The sequence below is a fragment of the Mytilus californianus genome, unplaced genomic scaffold, assembly GCF_021869535.1.
Source record: "Mytilus californianus isolate M0D057914Y unplaced genomic scaffold, xbMytCali1.0.p SCAF_10, whole genome shotgun sequence".
In the NCBI taxonomy this organism is placed as follows: Eukaryota; Metazoa; Mollusca; class Bivalvia; order Mytilida; family Mytilidae; genus Mytilus; species Mytilus californianus.
Genome location: NW_026262582.1, coordinates 77,595,110 through 77,611,499, shown reverse-complemented (window position 1 = coordinate 77,611,499; position 16,390 = coordinate 77,595,110). Strand labels below are relative to the sequence as shown.

Below are 16,390 nucleotides of genomic sequence, written 5' to 3'. Positions count from 1 at the left end.
TTTTACCAGAAGCCATCTAATTATCCGTCGAGATGACCTCCGACGACTGCTGACGGTCACACAACACGACATAACATATATGTAGACACAAACCTAGATATAAACATATCAGCGAAATTTAGAAATATTATTTCTTTATTCTGCTCCTTAATTGTTTAAAACCAAGAAAAAAATATATACAATTGTTTGTCGAATTCGTAGCTAATGTCCATTTCAATTTAGAAAGATACGAACTTATTCATCAAATACATTTACACAGTTCTTGAAACATCGAGATGCAACTAACGTCATACAGCAATACAAGTGTGTTGTCATTTTCAAGTTGTTCACAAAACAAACGTATGTCAGAACAATAACACATTTTAATTTTGTCTTGGACGACTAGGCAAAGAAATAACTCTATAAATCCATCATGATATAATTCATTGACAACTTTCGAACCTCGATCGGATTAATAACCGCAGTCATCTGCAATACTTTTTGCAATTGTTTAAGATCTTTTGAAAGTAACACAAACATTCATAATTTTAATCATTTGTATTAATATGATATCAGCGTTAAATTTTATATTTATTGGACCGGCGCTCTCTCTACTCCATGTTGTTTGAAATGAGATGTGTTTTGAATCAAAGTAAACACATATGGTAAGCACGCACCGTCTTTTAAACACCTTTTACAGTTTTATATTTCACATATTTCATCATATGGCAAAATTTGGGGTAATTTGCTAATTTGCATAGCGGCCATTTTGCCTTATCATGACGGCAGCCATTACAATAGGATTATATAAGCCCTTTTAATAAAAATGCCAATATGCAAATACCTATGTCGAATGAACAATTTGTTCGCATATAGGTGAATTGTACATGTTTTTAGGCTTCTGTCCGTGTACAAATGGACATTGTCTACTCTGAAATCTTTCGGCCTTTTTAGTTTAAAAATCGGAAGCGTAACCATTGTGTAATTGCTATATAAGATCAAATAAAATGACGTAAAATCGTAAAATAGCAAGATTCAAAACAGAAATACACATGCAAGAAGATATTGTTCATGATTTGTTCGCATATAGGGAAACACCTTGTAGGTTGAATTTTAAAGTTAAATAACTTTTAACTTACCTGCTTTCTTAAGTTTTCGGCCAAATTCTTTTAAAAACATGATGATTTCAACCTTCCCATTTCGTAAAAAGTCAAATTTTAAGCATTTTCCCTTAGAATTACACAGCATTTTTGTAAATATCCGCCAAAGGAAGTTTTTAAAGATACATTAGTTTTAGATACATGACGGAAAAGGACTGGATTATCCGCAAATCAATAATAAATTATATTTTCAATCTTAAGCTAAGGGAAGTAATTTGATCAAAAGGGACAAAGTCACGTGGTGCAAATGGTTTAAATAAAGTACCTTTGATTTTGCCATATGTGTTCGTTTCATTTTCGTTCACTAGACTAATCATATTTTAAAATCAAAACGTAATTTTCAATTTTGTCGGAACTACAATCCCGTCATTGTCTTCATTCTCGAATGTAACCTACCAAATTAAATGTATCACCGGGTTCATACTAATATTAACAACACGACGGGTACCACAAATGAAGAAGGGTCTGCCTACCATTCCTGCGCACCTGATACCATCCCCGGTTTTTGAATGAGTTTGTGTTGTTCAGTCTTTTGTTTTCTATGTTGTCATTGTATACTGATGTTTGTCTTTGAGTATTTCTCTTTATTTGTCATGGCGTTATCAGTTTGTTTTCGACTTATGAGTTTGAGTATCCATCTGGTATCTTTCGCCTTTTTCCCCCATAACATGTCAGTGAGGATTATGGCGGCATTTTCCGAGTTACGGAAAGTGGCAGAACTTTCTACAAGCCATTAGACGAACTTCAGAATCACTTCGATTACGTTCCGTTACAATTTGTTCACGAGAGGATGTTTGAAAATTAAACAAATGGATCCCTCTTCGGGCTTGCGAGAAACCTCATTATACTTTTCATCATTTTGTTAAGCTTCTACTATGGAACATTAAGGAAATTTGTCAGCTTTTGACAGAAAAATAAATAAGAGGAACATTTGTCATATCTTAACTTTGAAACTACAAAACTGACATAAATGGATGTCTGTATTCTGTTATTTTGACAGTTTTTCCCCCTTTTTTATATGCTTATCCATTATTCTCTATGTTTTTGTTGTTTAACAGACCACTGTTTATTTTCCAATCTTTATTTTATTTTTACATTATTTTCTATCTTTAATTTGTTGGACTATTATTTGATATTCTTTTTTTCCCCTTTATTATTATTCTTTAGGGTCGAATCTACATCTTGTTTACGGGAGGGACAAATCATACTTTATCAAACGTTTACTCATACTGATACTATCAAAATACTGAATTTATAGATACAAGTTCTTAACATATTTGTTTTGCTTGAAGAAAGTTTTTTCATAGGAATATATTTTTCCTTTTCCCAGTTCCGACTCTTAGCTATTTGTTATTTAAAAAATGCAATCGATTTTAGACCTCTAGAAATAAATGTGTCCATGCTTCTTAGAAGCTTTTAAACCAAAAGTTCCAATTGATGAAGTTGCAGTCATCCATTAGGAAAATTAACAGTTGTCATCACAAATTTGTTGACGTTATCGAATATGACTTCCATAGACCATCATTGATATTTTCCAATTATCACAATCTCGTCCTCATTTCTTCACCTAATGAATATTTAACGAGCAACACGGTGTGGAACAGGATCTGCTTACCGTGCTGAATCACATGTGATCATCCATGTTTTTGTTTGGTCCGTGTTGCTCAGTCTTCAGTTTTCTATGTTGTGTTTTGTAGAAGAGAGGCAAAAAATACCAAAGGATTTATCACACTCATTAGTCAAAAACGAACTGACAATGCCAGGGCAAAAAACGAAAAACAATCAAAAGACAAGAAACTGTCTACAAAGCTAAACATAGAAAACTTATAAACTACTAGAACACACCCACGCCATCGCGCGTCTTTGACTGAAATACCAACGCCTTATTTTTAGCCTGGATTTTTAGTGTGCACAGTTTTCTCTGCCTTAATTTTTTTATCCCGTCCTGGTTTCCTTACTACAACTTTATCCCTTATTTTGTATATAATTGTTTTTATATTTTTCAATTTTTATATTTTGCGGATGAGCGAATCGGGCGAAAGTATTTCACAATTATGTTTTATTGCATTGTTCTTATTGTTTGTTTTTGGGGGAAGGTTAAATAGGCTGGGAAACTGGGAAGAAAAATGCTCACATTAACTCTGTGCCGATACAGTGTGTTAAATGTCCTCCTTTACACCATACCACATGGTGATGCTCCTATCAAGGAGCAAAATACAGAACATAAATATAACCGGAAACTACATGTGACATATACTATTGGTATTGGTATCGGATTCGACCTGAAACTTGTTAAATATTGTTAATATTAATTATGTGGAAAACAAAAGGGCCTGGAATGGTGTAATTTTTATCAACAACATTTTCCTATATTAGTTATATATAAAAAAATTTACGTCATGACAAATTCGACCTCTTTATTTTAGTATTATAGATTGTTTGTCTGTTGGTAGGTTTTCGTTTTTTCCATAGTGTTGTCAGTCTGACTTCGACTTATGAGTTTGAATTTCCCTTCGGTATGTTCCGCTTCTTTTTCCACATTTTTTCGACATATAAATAACTTTCCAAACGCACGTCATATGCGTTAAAACAATGTGTTTTTCTGTCTCCGCAACAAAGTTGTCGGGGCCATATAGTTTTACCCTTGTCCGTCATTCCGTCATTCCGTCATTCCGTCATTCCGCAACAAACCATTATACGCATGTTTTTTTCCAGATATTTGGATGATTTTTTAGTATGTGTGTTAACCATGATGAGTTACAGATCAAGTTTAAGTTTCGTTCCGCTCTGCTAATTTTTGGCGAAATTACGGGCTTTGGACTTTGATAAATTGTTGAAAAACACAGTTATACGGACTTTTATTTCTAAACGCCTTCATATATTGGGCTGAATTTTGGTATGTGAGTTAACCATTATGAATTACAGATCAAGTTTAAGCTTCGTTACGCTCTGCTAATTTTGCAGAAATTACGGGCTTTGGACTTTGATAACTTGTTGAATATCAGAATTTCGAACTTTTTTTCTAATCGCCTTGCGATATTGAACTGATTTTTGGTATGTGAGCAAACCAGATGTGTTACAGATCAAGGTTAAGCTTCGTTACGCTCTGCTGATTTTTGCCGAAATTACGGGTTTTGGACTTTGATAAATTGTTGAAAATCACAGTTATACGGACTTTTTTCTAAACACCTTCATAGATTGGGCTGAGTTTTGGTACGAGAGTTAACCATGATGAGTTACAGATCAATTTTAAGTTCCGTTCCGCTCTGCTAATTTTTGTCGCAATTACGGGCTTTACTACTTTGATAAATTGTTGAAAATCACAGTTATACGGTTTTTTTTTCTATACGCCTTCAAATATTGGGCTGATTTTTTGATAAGTGAGTTAATGATGATGAGTTACAGATAAAGTTTAAGTTTTGTTCCGCTCTTCTAGTTTTTTCCGAAATTACGTGTTTTGGACTTTGATAAATTGTTGAAAATCACAGTTATAGGGACTTTTTTTTCTAAACGCCTTCAGATTTTGGGCTGATTTTTGGTATGTGAGTTAACCATGATGTGTTACAGATGAAGATTATGTTTCGTTCTGTTATGCTGATTTTCATGTCGTTTCAACACATCTTGTTTTAATTGAATTACATCCACTTCTTGTTTGCTGATATTTTGAAATTTAATTTCTCATTGATTAAGAAAATTTTTCATCAAACTAGTATTGGTCTTGAGAGCTGGATAATATCCATGCATGTTTGTGTCCACATGTGTTTTTTATAAGACTGGGCCATTCGTGTCGTTCCGCCACATCTAGTTTCTAAATTCGGTTTGATTCATCTTACCGAATGATTTGAATGTATAATATCTGTGGAAACTGTTTATTGTCATATAAACAATTGTTCAGTGGAAATTGCTGGGTTGCTGTCGAATTGATGTGATCCATATATCTCTTTTGCCTGTCAACTTTTCGTAATGTATTAACAATAGCAATAAACAGTAAGTTATAAAGAACTTGCTAATGTGTATCCATTCATTTGTTTGGTAATAATCTGTGTTAATATGAATTTCAAAGGTACTAGACTAAACAACATGATTTGTTTATGGAAGAATATTACTCCAATTTTTAGAACCACCAACAGAGCCAAAATGCGTGGAACTAAATGTGATATTTTATCATTGACAGATAGATTCAGCTTTGAGGAAGTTCATCATAATCTTTGTAAAACTGTTCTTGGAATTTAAAAAACTCATGTAATATAGCTGAACAGTCTGAAGTAGGACGGTTTCTACTTGACTGATTTATCAAATCTAAAGTTTTATTATATTCTTGTAGAAATAACTGTCAGGAAATAAACCCTCTCCAAGCTTTCAAAGATAATAAGTATATGTCTGAAGATTGAATATTTACTTAGCATACTTTTGCAATTCATTATTGATGGAGAAGCATACGTTGATTTTGATAAACATTTTAAACTAATAAAAATGCGTTTAAAAAGAGCTATTAAACATTTTTATACCAGAGGGACAGTCAAACTCATAGATCGAAAATAAACTGACAACGCCATGGCTAAAAAATAAAAATACAAACAGACAAATAATAGTACACAAGACACAACATATATAATTAAAGACTAAGAAACACGAACCCCATCAAAAACTGGTAGTGATATCAGGTGCTCCGAAAGGGTAAGAAGATCCTGTTCCACATGTGTATCCAACAAGCCTTATATATAAAGACAAGAAGATATGGTATGATTGCCAATGAGACAACTCTCCACAAGAGACAAAATGACACAAAAATTAACAATTTTAGGTGACCATACGGCCTTCAACAATGAGCAAACCCCATACCGCATAGTCAGCTTTAAAAGGCCCCGAAATGACACATATAAAAATTTACGGCATAATTAATGTAAAACAAAGGAACGAAAAACAAATATGTAACACAGCAACAAACGATAACCATTGAGACAGGCTCCTGACTTGGGATATCAACCCTCGCCTAACCTGGTACAGTGGTGTAACAGTACAACATAGGAACGGCCTATCAAAATCAGTTGAACGAGGCTTAACTCATCAGATGGATACACTTATAAATACATTTAACACTACACAGATTGGACATGGCCGGATACTTCTAAATCACAACACCAAAAAGACACTAAGTACAGATCGGAGAATACTCGCAGTTACTGGCAGCTACTTCAAAGCCAATAACAACTAATAAACAAAATCATGCATCTAACACTGTTTTTGTGTTCACTTTGCCCTGGGGGCGTTATTTGGCGTACTACATGTATTAAAAAGTTGACAAGCATCCAACAGTATTTCTACAATTCAATAATTTATAAATTTAGTATTTGAACAATCAATAGTTTGTTTCAAGTACAAGAAAAAATCGATAAAAAATCGAAAATTGTACAGTATTGAAGCTACCCCACAATAGGTACTTTCTCAACCTGCACTTTCAATGAGTCTGCAAGATCATTTAACTCAAATGGTCGCACGATGATGCGAGCTTTAGCTTTATGGCTGGTCCCCATAATGCCATTGGCTGTCTTTGATAGATATTGTTTTAGTATGTTGGTAATATTCTCCACGTCGGAGATTTAAACCAGAGCCGCTTGTTCCAGACTCCAATTGTTGGAACCAATCTTTATGTTGTGTAACTCCTTTATCTGTTAGCCCAACGCCTAGTTTGTTGCTGTGTAAATCAAAACTGTATGGACAACTCCACATGACGACTGTTCTCTTACTAGTAGACGATATTAACCAAGATGCTGTTCCGTATGTACCTGTAGCGGTATTCCCGGATTTGTGTGCTACCTGCAAATAAAAAATAAAATGTAATGTATATTTCTATTTGTCTCATTGTCGCAAACTTTCTTTTGTAATATTAAAGACCATAAAGATTAGAATTTAATGGAATCGATATAAAATTGATACCAGGTGGTACGACATGGTCGGATAAAAAACTCTAAATGTTAATGTGATAAAACGGTCAATGCGAAATTCAACATAAATGAACAAGTCTGTGTAGAATCATTTCTATTTATCGGATTTTATTTTCAGTCACTATCTTACCATCGAATGCAATATAGCATGTCTGTCGCGTGGGTCAGTACTTGCACAAGAAATAAAAAATAATTTACTTTAAAAAATTACTGAGAAGATCTTTTTTTTTTTGGCTAAGCCTTTATAAATGGTTTTCATATTTAGATGAACAATTAAACATTTTGTGTTTACCGTTGTTTTCTAATGTTTTGCTGTTAATTACGCTACTGTTACATGTGTTATAAACATGATATACCAGTCACATTATTTGTGACTGACTAAAATTAGGAACCTGCAATTCAGTAGGTGTCGTGGTTGCTGAATGTAATATTTGTTTTTCGTCCATTGTTTAGAACTTTAGTTTTCTTCTTTGAATTTGTTTACATTATTGGTATGTCAGAGACTGCAATAGCTGATTATACGTTATGTATTTTACTCTTTTTTGAAGGCCATACAGTGATTAAAAGGTGTTTTCTGGTGGATAGTCACCCCATCGACAATCATATATATTTTTGCACCTCATGTTTGTGGTATTTCATCTTTGCCGCAATTTTATTGTTTTCTGTTTGATATTAAATTAATATAAAGATCCATTTTGTTACATATTCTGATCAAATTATTTGGCAATCGTCAATGGCAGTCAGCAGGGTTTAAGAACATAGTTGTTCGACCTGTTAGTCAAATGCGTTTTGTTAAAATATATTTTTTCACTCTTTTTTTGTCTTTTAAAAATGTTGTTAGTGCTTTAAACCCCTCTACAACGAAATTTGTTACATGCACACGTATAAAAACTGCAGTTTTTATTCAACGCGATCATAGATTTGAACGTTGTTTTCAATTGAGACTTGTTTATATTTATTTCGTTTGGGCTTGTATTATATTTTTCCTCCGGTTTATATAATCCGTTCATCCTATTTTGACTCTTTAAAATTCAAGAGTCTATTCTAAATTGAGGTAAATTAAATAGCCTTCCAAATATCACTGAAGAGATATTAATTGTCGAAATCCGGATATGGTGTAAAAAATTTAGAACCTCATGTTGTGATAAGTTTATTTGGCAATCGCCAATGGCAGTCAGCAGGGTTTAAGAACATCAGTTGTTTGACCTGTTAGTCAAATGCGTTTTCTTAAAATATATTTTTTCACTCTTTTAGTCTTTTGCAAATGTTGTTTGTGCTGTATTTAAACCCCTCTACAACGACATTTGTTACATGCACACGTATAAAAATTGCAGTTTTTATCCAACGCAATCATAGGTTTGAACGTTTTTTTTTCAATTTAGACTTGTTTATATTTTTTCGTTTTGGCTTGCATTAAATTTGCCTTCGGGTTTATATGATCTGTTCATCCTATTTTGACTCCTCAAAATTCAAGAGTCTATCCTAAATTGGGGTAAATTGTATGGCCTTCCAAATACCGTTCCGATTCCTAACATCACTGAAGAGACATTAATTGTCGAAATCCGGATATGGTGTACAAAAATTCTTTGCACCTTTTGTTTGCGGTATATCATCTTTTCCGCAAGTTAATTGTTTTCTGTTTGGTATTAAATTTATAATTAAGATCCATTTATTACACCGGGTGATCCGTTTATTTGGCAATCGCCAATGGCAGTCAGCAGGGTTTAAGAACATTTGTTGTTCGACCTAGCTGTTAGTCAAATGTGTTTTCTTAAAATATACTTTTTCATTTTTTTGATTTTTTGGAAAATGTTGTTTGTGCTGTATTTAGACCCCTCTAACAAGAAATTTGTTTTGCATGCACACGTATACAAATTGCGGTTTTTATCCAACGCAATCATAGGTTTGTACGTTGTTTTCAATTTAGACTTGTTAATATTTTTTCGTTTGGGCTTGTATTATATTTGCCTTCGGGTTTATATGATCCGTTCATCCTATTTTGACTCCTCAAAATTCAAGAGTCTATCCTAAATTGAGGTAAATTATATGGCCTTCCAAATACCGTTTCGATTCCTAACATCACTGAAGAGACATTAATTGTCGAAATCCGGATATGGTGTACAAAAATTCTTTGCACCTTTTGTTTGCGGTATACCATCTTTTCCGCAAGTTTATTGTTTTCTGTTTGGTATTAAATTTATAATTAAGATCCATTTATTACACCGGATGATCCGTTTATTTGGCAATCGACAATGGCAGTCAGCAGGGTTTAAGAACATTTGTTGTTCGACCTGTTAGTCAAATGCGTTTTGTTAAAATATACTTTTTCACGTTTTTTATCTTTTGGAAAATGTTGTTTGTGCTGTGTTTAGACCCCTCTAACAAGAAATTTGTTTTGCATGCACACGTATAAAAATTGCGGTTTTTATCAAACGCAATCATAGGTTTGAACGTTGTTTTCAATTTAGACTTGTTTATATTTTTTCGTTAGGGCTTGTATTAAATTTGCCTTCGGGTTTATATGATCCGTTCATCCTATTTTGACTCCTCAAAATTCAAGAGTCTATCCTAAATTGAGGTAAATTATATGGCCTTCCAAATACCGTTTCGATTCCTAACATCACCGAAGAGACATTAATTGTCGAAATCCCGATATGGTGTACAAAAATTCTTTGCACCTTTTGTTTGCGGTATACCATCTTTTCCGCAAGTTTATTGTTTTCTGTTTGGTATTAAATTCATAATTAAGATGCATTTATTACACCGGGTGATCCGTTTATTTGGCAATCGCCAATGGCAGTCAGCAGGGTTTAAGAACATTTGTTGTTCGACCTAGCTGTTAGTCAAATGTGTTTTCTTAAAATATACTTTTTCATTTTTTTGATTTTTTGGAAAATGTTGTTTGTGCTGTATTTAGACCCCTCTAACAAGAAATTTGTTTTGCATGCACACGTATACAAATTGCGGTTTTTATCCAACGCAATCATAGGTTTGTACGTTGTTTTCAATTTAGACTTGTTAATATTTTTTCGTTTGGGCTTGTATTATATTTGCCTTCGGGTTTATATGATCCGTTCATCCTATTTTGACTCCTCAAAATTCAAGAGTCTATCCTAAATTGAGGTAAATTATATGGCCTTCCAAATACCGTTTCGATTCCTAACATCACTGAAGAGACATTAATTGTCGAAATCCGGATATGGTGTACAAAAATTCTTTGCACCTTTTGTTTGCGGTATACCATCTTTTCCGCAAGTTTATTGTTTTCTGTTTGGTATTAAATTTATAATTAAGATCCATTTATTACACCGGATGATCCGTTTATTTGGCAATCGACAATGGCAGTCAGCAGGGTTTAAGAACATTTGTTGTTCGACCTGTTAGTCAAATGCGTTTTGTTAAAATATACTTTTTCACGTTTTTTATCTTTTGGAAAATGTTGTTTGTGCTGTGTTTAGACCCCTCTAACAAGAAATTTGTTTTGCATGCACACGTATAAAAATTGCGGTTTTTATCAAACGCAATCATAGGTTTGAACGTTGTTTTCAATTTAGACTTGTTTATATTTTTTCGTTAGGGCTTGTATTAAATTTGCCTTCGGGTTTATATGATCCGTTCATCCTATTTTGACTCCTCAAAATTCAAGAGTCTATCCTAAATTGAGGTAAATTATATGGCCTTCCAAATACCGTTTCGATTCCTAACATCACCGAAGAGACATTAATTGTCGAAATCCCGATATGGTGTACAAAAATTCTTTGCACCTTTTGTTTGCGGTATACCATCTTTTCCGCAAGTTTATTGTTTTCTGTTTGGTATTAAATTCATAATTAAGATGCATTTATTACACCGGGTGATCCGTTTATTTGGCAATCGCCAATGGCAGTCAGCAGGGTTTAAGAACATTTGTTGTTCGACCTGTTAGTCAAATGCGTTTTGTTAAAATATACTTTTTCACTTTTTTGATCTTTTGAAAATGTTGTTTGTGCTGTATTTAGACCCCTCTAACAAGAAATTTGTTTTGCATGCACACGTATAAAAATTGCGGTTTTTATCCAACGCAATCATAGGTTTGAACGTTGTTTTCAATTTAGACTTGTTTATATTTTTTTAGTTTGGGCTTGTCTTATATTTGCCTTCGGGTTTATATGATCCGTTCATCCTATTTTGACTCCTCAAAATTCAAGAGTCTATCCTAAATTGAGGTAAATTATATGGCCTTCCAAATACCGCTTCGATCCCTCACATCTCTGAAGAGACATTAAATGTCGAAATCCGGATATGGTGTATAAATTTTTGCACCTCGTGTTTGCGGTATACCATCTTTTCCGCAAGTTTATTGTTTTCTGTTTGGTAATAAATAAATAATAAGATCCATTTTGTTACATCTTGTGATCCGTTTATTTGGCAATCGCCAATGGCAGTCAGCAGGGTTTAAGAACATCCGTTGTTCGACCTGTTAGTCAAATGCGTTTTGTTAAAATATACGTTTTCACTTTTTTGGTCTATTGGAAAATGTTGTGTGTGCTGTATTTAGACCCCTCTAGCAAGAAATTTGTTTTTCATGCACACGTATAAAAATTGCAGTTTTTATCCAACGCAATCATAGGTTTGAACGTTGTTTTCAATTTAGACTTGTTTATATTTTTTCGTTTGGGCTTGTATTATATTTTCCCTCCGGATTATATAATCTGTTCATCCTATAACGACTCTTTAAAATTCAAGAGTCTATCCTAAATTGAGGTAAATTATATGGCCTTCCAAATACTGTTTCAATCCCTATAGATGTGGTATGATTGCGCATGAGACAAGTCTCCACAAGAAACTAAAATGACACTGAAATTAACAGCTATAGGTCAGCGTTATGCCTTTAACAATGAGCAAAGCCCATACTGTATAGTCATTGACGGGGTTTAACATATTAGCGGGATTTCAATCCTCCCTCTAACCTGGGACAGTGACGTTACAGTACAACATAAGAACGAACTATACAAATCAGTTGAAAAAAAATTTTTCATTTGGTCTCTTGTGGAGAGTTGTCTCATATATAGGCAATTATACCACATCTTCTTTTTTATATTAACTTATCAGATGAATACAAATAGAAATACATACTAAGTATGACAAAAACACATCTTTCTGTGTTAATAGTATATGGAAACGTTTAAACCGGTCATGAGAGTCTGCTACTTACGAACTGCTCCCTTTGTCCTGGTCTCACTACCACCGGTGGAGCTTGAATAATGCCACCATTGATGTATGATTCGGGGTAAATCAAAGGGTATTTGGTCCAGTTTTCTACTTCCACCGCACAGACCACACTATAACCGGAACCACCTAAAAGTCCATTAAGTACACTTGCACCAGAAGTGACAGCACTGGCAGCCGATCCAGCCGCCGCTATAGCAGCTGCCCAGTCTATTAAACCAGTCACTCTGGCAAAAAGCCCTGAAAGTTAGAAATATCTAATTGTGTTCAAAGTAATATATAACTTTTTTAAAAGCATTTTGAAGATAGGACTTTGTGAACGGATTTAAATTTTATAAATCACTAGTACGTTTATGTCAAATCATTTTCTTGACTTAGAAATAACACAGATTTTAGTTTCACGTTAATGCATAACAACTTTAATTTGAAGATTCTAGCTATCACAAATGTCTAACAGTCATCGGCAAACCTCGGCAAATTCCGCTTCCTTTCATCTAAGATCTGCCAAATGAAAAGCATAGGATTTTTAAGAGTTTTCTTCCTGATCAATGTTGTAACAAACTACTCAAGGATAGAGCAATAACTAAAGATTTCGATAATTGTTGGTCCTCAATGCTCTTCAACTTCGTACTTTATTTGTTTTTTTTCAACTTTTTTTATACGAGCGTCACTGATGCATGGCGCAAATACAAAATTTTAATTCTGGTATCTTTGACGAGTTTATGTATCAATTCAATCCGTCTGAAAAGCTTTTCTGAATTTACCGGCACCTTCAACTACGGAAAACTTATTTTCAGGTTTTGCTGTTGTTTCTGTCTGTGGGTCATAAAAAAAGATGTTCTACAAATTTAAAAGAAAGTTTAACAAAAGAAAAGATTTCTAAAAATGTTTCTCAACAACAGACTGAACCTAAACATGTTAAATGTTGATTTCACAGACGCCGCCGCTGACGTAAATTCAAGTATCCTATCTTTAACATGTTGGCCCGGTTCCAAGTTGTGTTCTACAGTTTGATAGACAGAACGACGAGGGGGGGGGGGGGGGGGGGGGTATACAAATATGTACATAAAAGCATAAGACTGCCTAAACATTCTCAATGCAAATATTGACAAAAAAATGAGTGCACGTACATACCAGTAAGACAACATAACAGAAGGTCAACTCTTATGTTTGTGAACGTTATGATTTAGTTTAAGTGGCAAATGTTAATAACTTCTTACTATGTTGATAACCTTTTGCTCCAGACCTGTTCTTACGATTTTGATAACCTTTTGCTCCAGACCTGTTCTTACTATGTTGATAACCTTTTGCTCCAGACCTGTTCTTACTATGTTGATAACCTTTTGCTTCAGACCTGTTCTAACGATGTTGATAACCTTTTTTTCTTTTGCTCCAGACCTGTTCTTACTATGTTGATAACCTTTTGCTCCAGACCTGTTCTTACGATGTTGATAAACTTTTGCTCCAGACCTGTTCTTACGATGTTGATAACCTTTTGCTCCAGACCTGTTCTAACGATGTTGATAACCTTTTGCTCCAGACCTGTTCTTACGATGTTGATAACCTTTTGCTCCAGACCTGTTCTTACGATGTTGATAACCTTTTGCTCCAGACCTGTTCTTACGATGTTGATAACCTTTTGCTCCAGACCTGTTCTTACGATGTTAACCTTTTGCTCCAGACCTGTTCTTACTATGTTGATAACCTTTTGCTCCAGACCTGTTCTTACTATGTTGATAACCTTTTGCTTCAGACCTGTTCTTATGATGTTGATAACCTTTTGCTCCAGACCTGTTCTTACTATGTTGATAACCTTTTTGATTTATCCTGCTAGATTACAAGCAAAGGTTATACGGTTAATGTGTGCAGGCGACATCTGCATGAATTTAAATATTATTAACAAATGAAAAGTATGGAATGGACAAAAGGACAACAGCAAAAATAAAATATTCGTACCAATAAAAGATCATGTCCAATTGGGGACTGTTGTTGATCCATACAAAATACCCAGTAACATATGTGCAACGTTCAACTTTTTTAATAATAACACTTTTTTAAATAACCAATAATTTAAGTTTTCAAGGACATACAATTGCAAATTTCGATGTTAATAAACTGAAAATAAAATGAAAGTATAAAACCCTAACTTTCTTCACTGCACGATACATCAATATGATTGATTGGTGTTTGCTTTACGCCGCATGAGCGCAAAAAGTCTATATCGCGGCGAGAGCTAAATTAAATTCGAATATTTTGAAAATTTGATACATCAAGATGAGACTGACTACCAATCGAGTTAAGAGTTCAAGTTCGAATTAGAGCGATAGTTGAAATTCGAATTAAGGTTTTGAGTAAGTCAAGAATCAAGTCAAGTTGGAACCTAAGTTCGACTAGTTATATAATTTGTACTTCCCAGAGCAACTTGGCAGGTGCCACTAGTGCATCAGGATCATGCCCGTCCGTAGCATTTCATGCATCCTAGTTTTTTTTTAATTATTTTTTATTGTCTACGTAGTGTTTTGTGGAAATTATTTCTCTGTAATTCGTCTCTCGGTATTTTGCTATGGCTTTGTCAGTTTCTCTTCGGTGAAATCTGCAAGACGACCAAGTACACCATTTAAGAGATTACTGTGTCGTATTTGAAGCTTTGCGGACGTCCATTGGTAGTTTTACTGTCGCACATTTAGTTACCTGGCGGCGCGTAGCGGAGACGGGTAAACTGGTATTTGCGACAGTAAAACTACCGATGGACGTCCGCAAAGCTTCAAATACGATACAGTTATCTCTTTTATAATGCAAAACAAATTCATAATTAAATTTCAATCATGATTTCAGTGTTAAATTTTCATTAAAGAAATTCTGAGAAAAGATGTTATCTTCTTTGGTCCCTAAACTAGGTGACGTCATAAGTATGCACCGAGCGTTTTCTGGCTTCTTGGCCGCTTCAGAATGTAATCAAATTTGATAAAAAGAAGATTTTTAGGTGCACATGTGAGTTTTTTTGCTTATTATTGTACAAATTACATGTCAATACATTCCGCAATTCAAAATGTCGGCTTCCTTAGTTACAGACAAGGAGATAAAATATTGTACGCTTACTGTCATCCAATCAGAACCATTGATACAAAATAATTGCACTAGAAACAGTCTTTCCATACACAAAACACAACTTAACATTTGCTAATATTTTCATAGTACTTGAGAAACGGAGAAACAAATCAATCCAAGAAAACTAAAGATTGACTTTTGAACCATAAAAAGTATAGGTAAAAGTTAGATAAGCCCTTCAACAGACAAGTACAGCGTACAGTCATTCCATGCACCAAATGCACAGTTGGCATATTACTCATAATATGAAAACAAGAGCCGAAAAGCTGAAATGTGTCGCTTGTTTTACTTACCATGAATGATTGTAATGTATGTTGATGGTACTAACCATAAAGTGTTATATGTATCATTTAAACTAAACATTATCAAGTATCCATGGAAATGAGGTCAAGGTCAGATAAACCAAGTCAGACATAAACATATACTTTTTAACTATTACATACACCATAAATGACCATTTACTCATAGTATAAAAGAAACAGACCAAACCGAAAAATTTTAATATTAATTAATGAACCGTGAACTTGATGTCAAGGTCAAAGGATCCCTGTCAGGCAGACATGTACACATAATTATCATTCCACAGACCAAATATAGTTGACCTATTGGTTATAGTATTTAAGAAGAGGACATAACTACTTGCATGCAACACTGATCAATGAAAAAAAGTGAAAATCGTCAATAATATCGACCTGGACTCCATTTTAGATCAGTCACAACATATTACAGTTTGACAAAAGTGCACACGCTGAAATGGCTCACCTGCTCTATTAACCATGACTGATTTTATGTTGACAGTTGTAAAGGTCAACGTTAACTACATGTATCACATAAACTTAACGTTGTCAATGAACCCATGAAAATGAGGCCAAGGTCAGAGAAACTAAGCCTGACAGACATGTAAACCTTGTGATCATTTCTTACATAAATTAAAGAATATTTCTGAGCACGCTCACATACCCACCACCCCAACATTGTCACTGGACAAAC

General features: G+C 34.1%; 1 pseudogene; it reads right to left on the bottom strand.

The window, feature by feature from the left end:
• Nucleotides 1–6,562: 6,562 nt before the first annotated feature.
• Nucleotides 6,563–15,606, bottom strand: LOC127719181 (tereporin-Ca1-like; annotated as a pseudogene).
• Nucleotides 15,607–16,390: the final 784 nt, after the last annotated feature.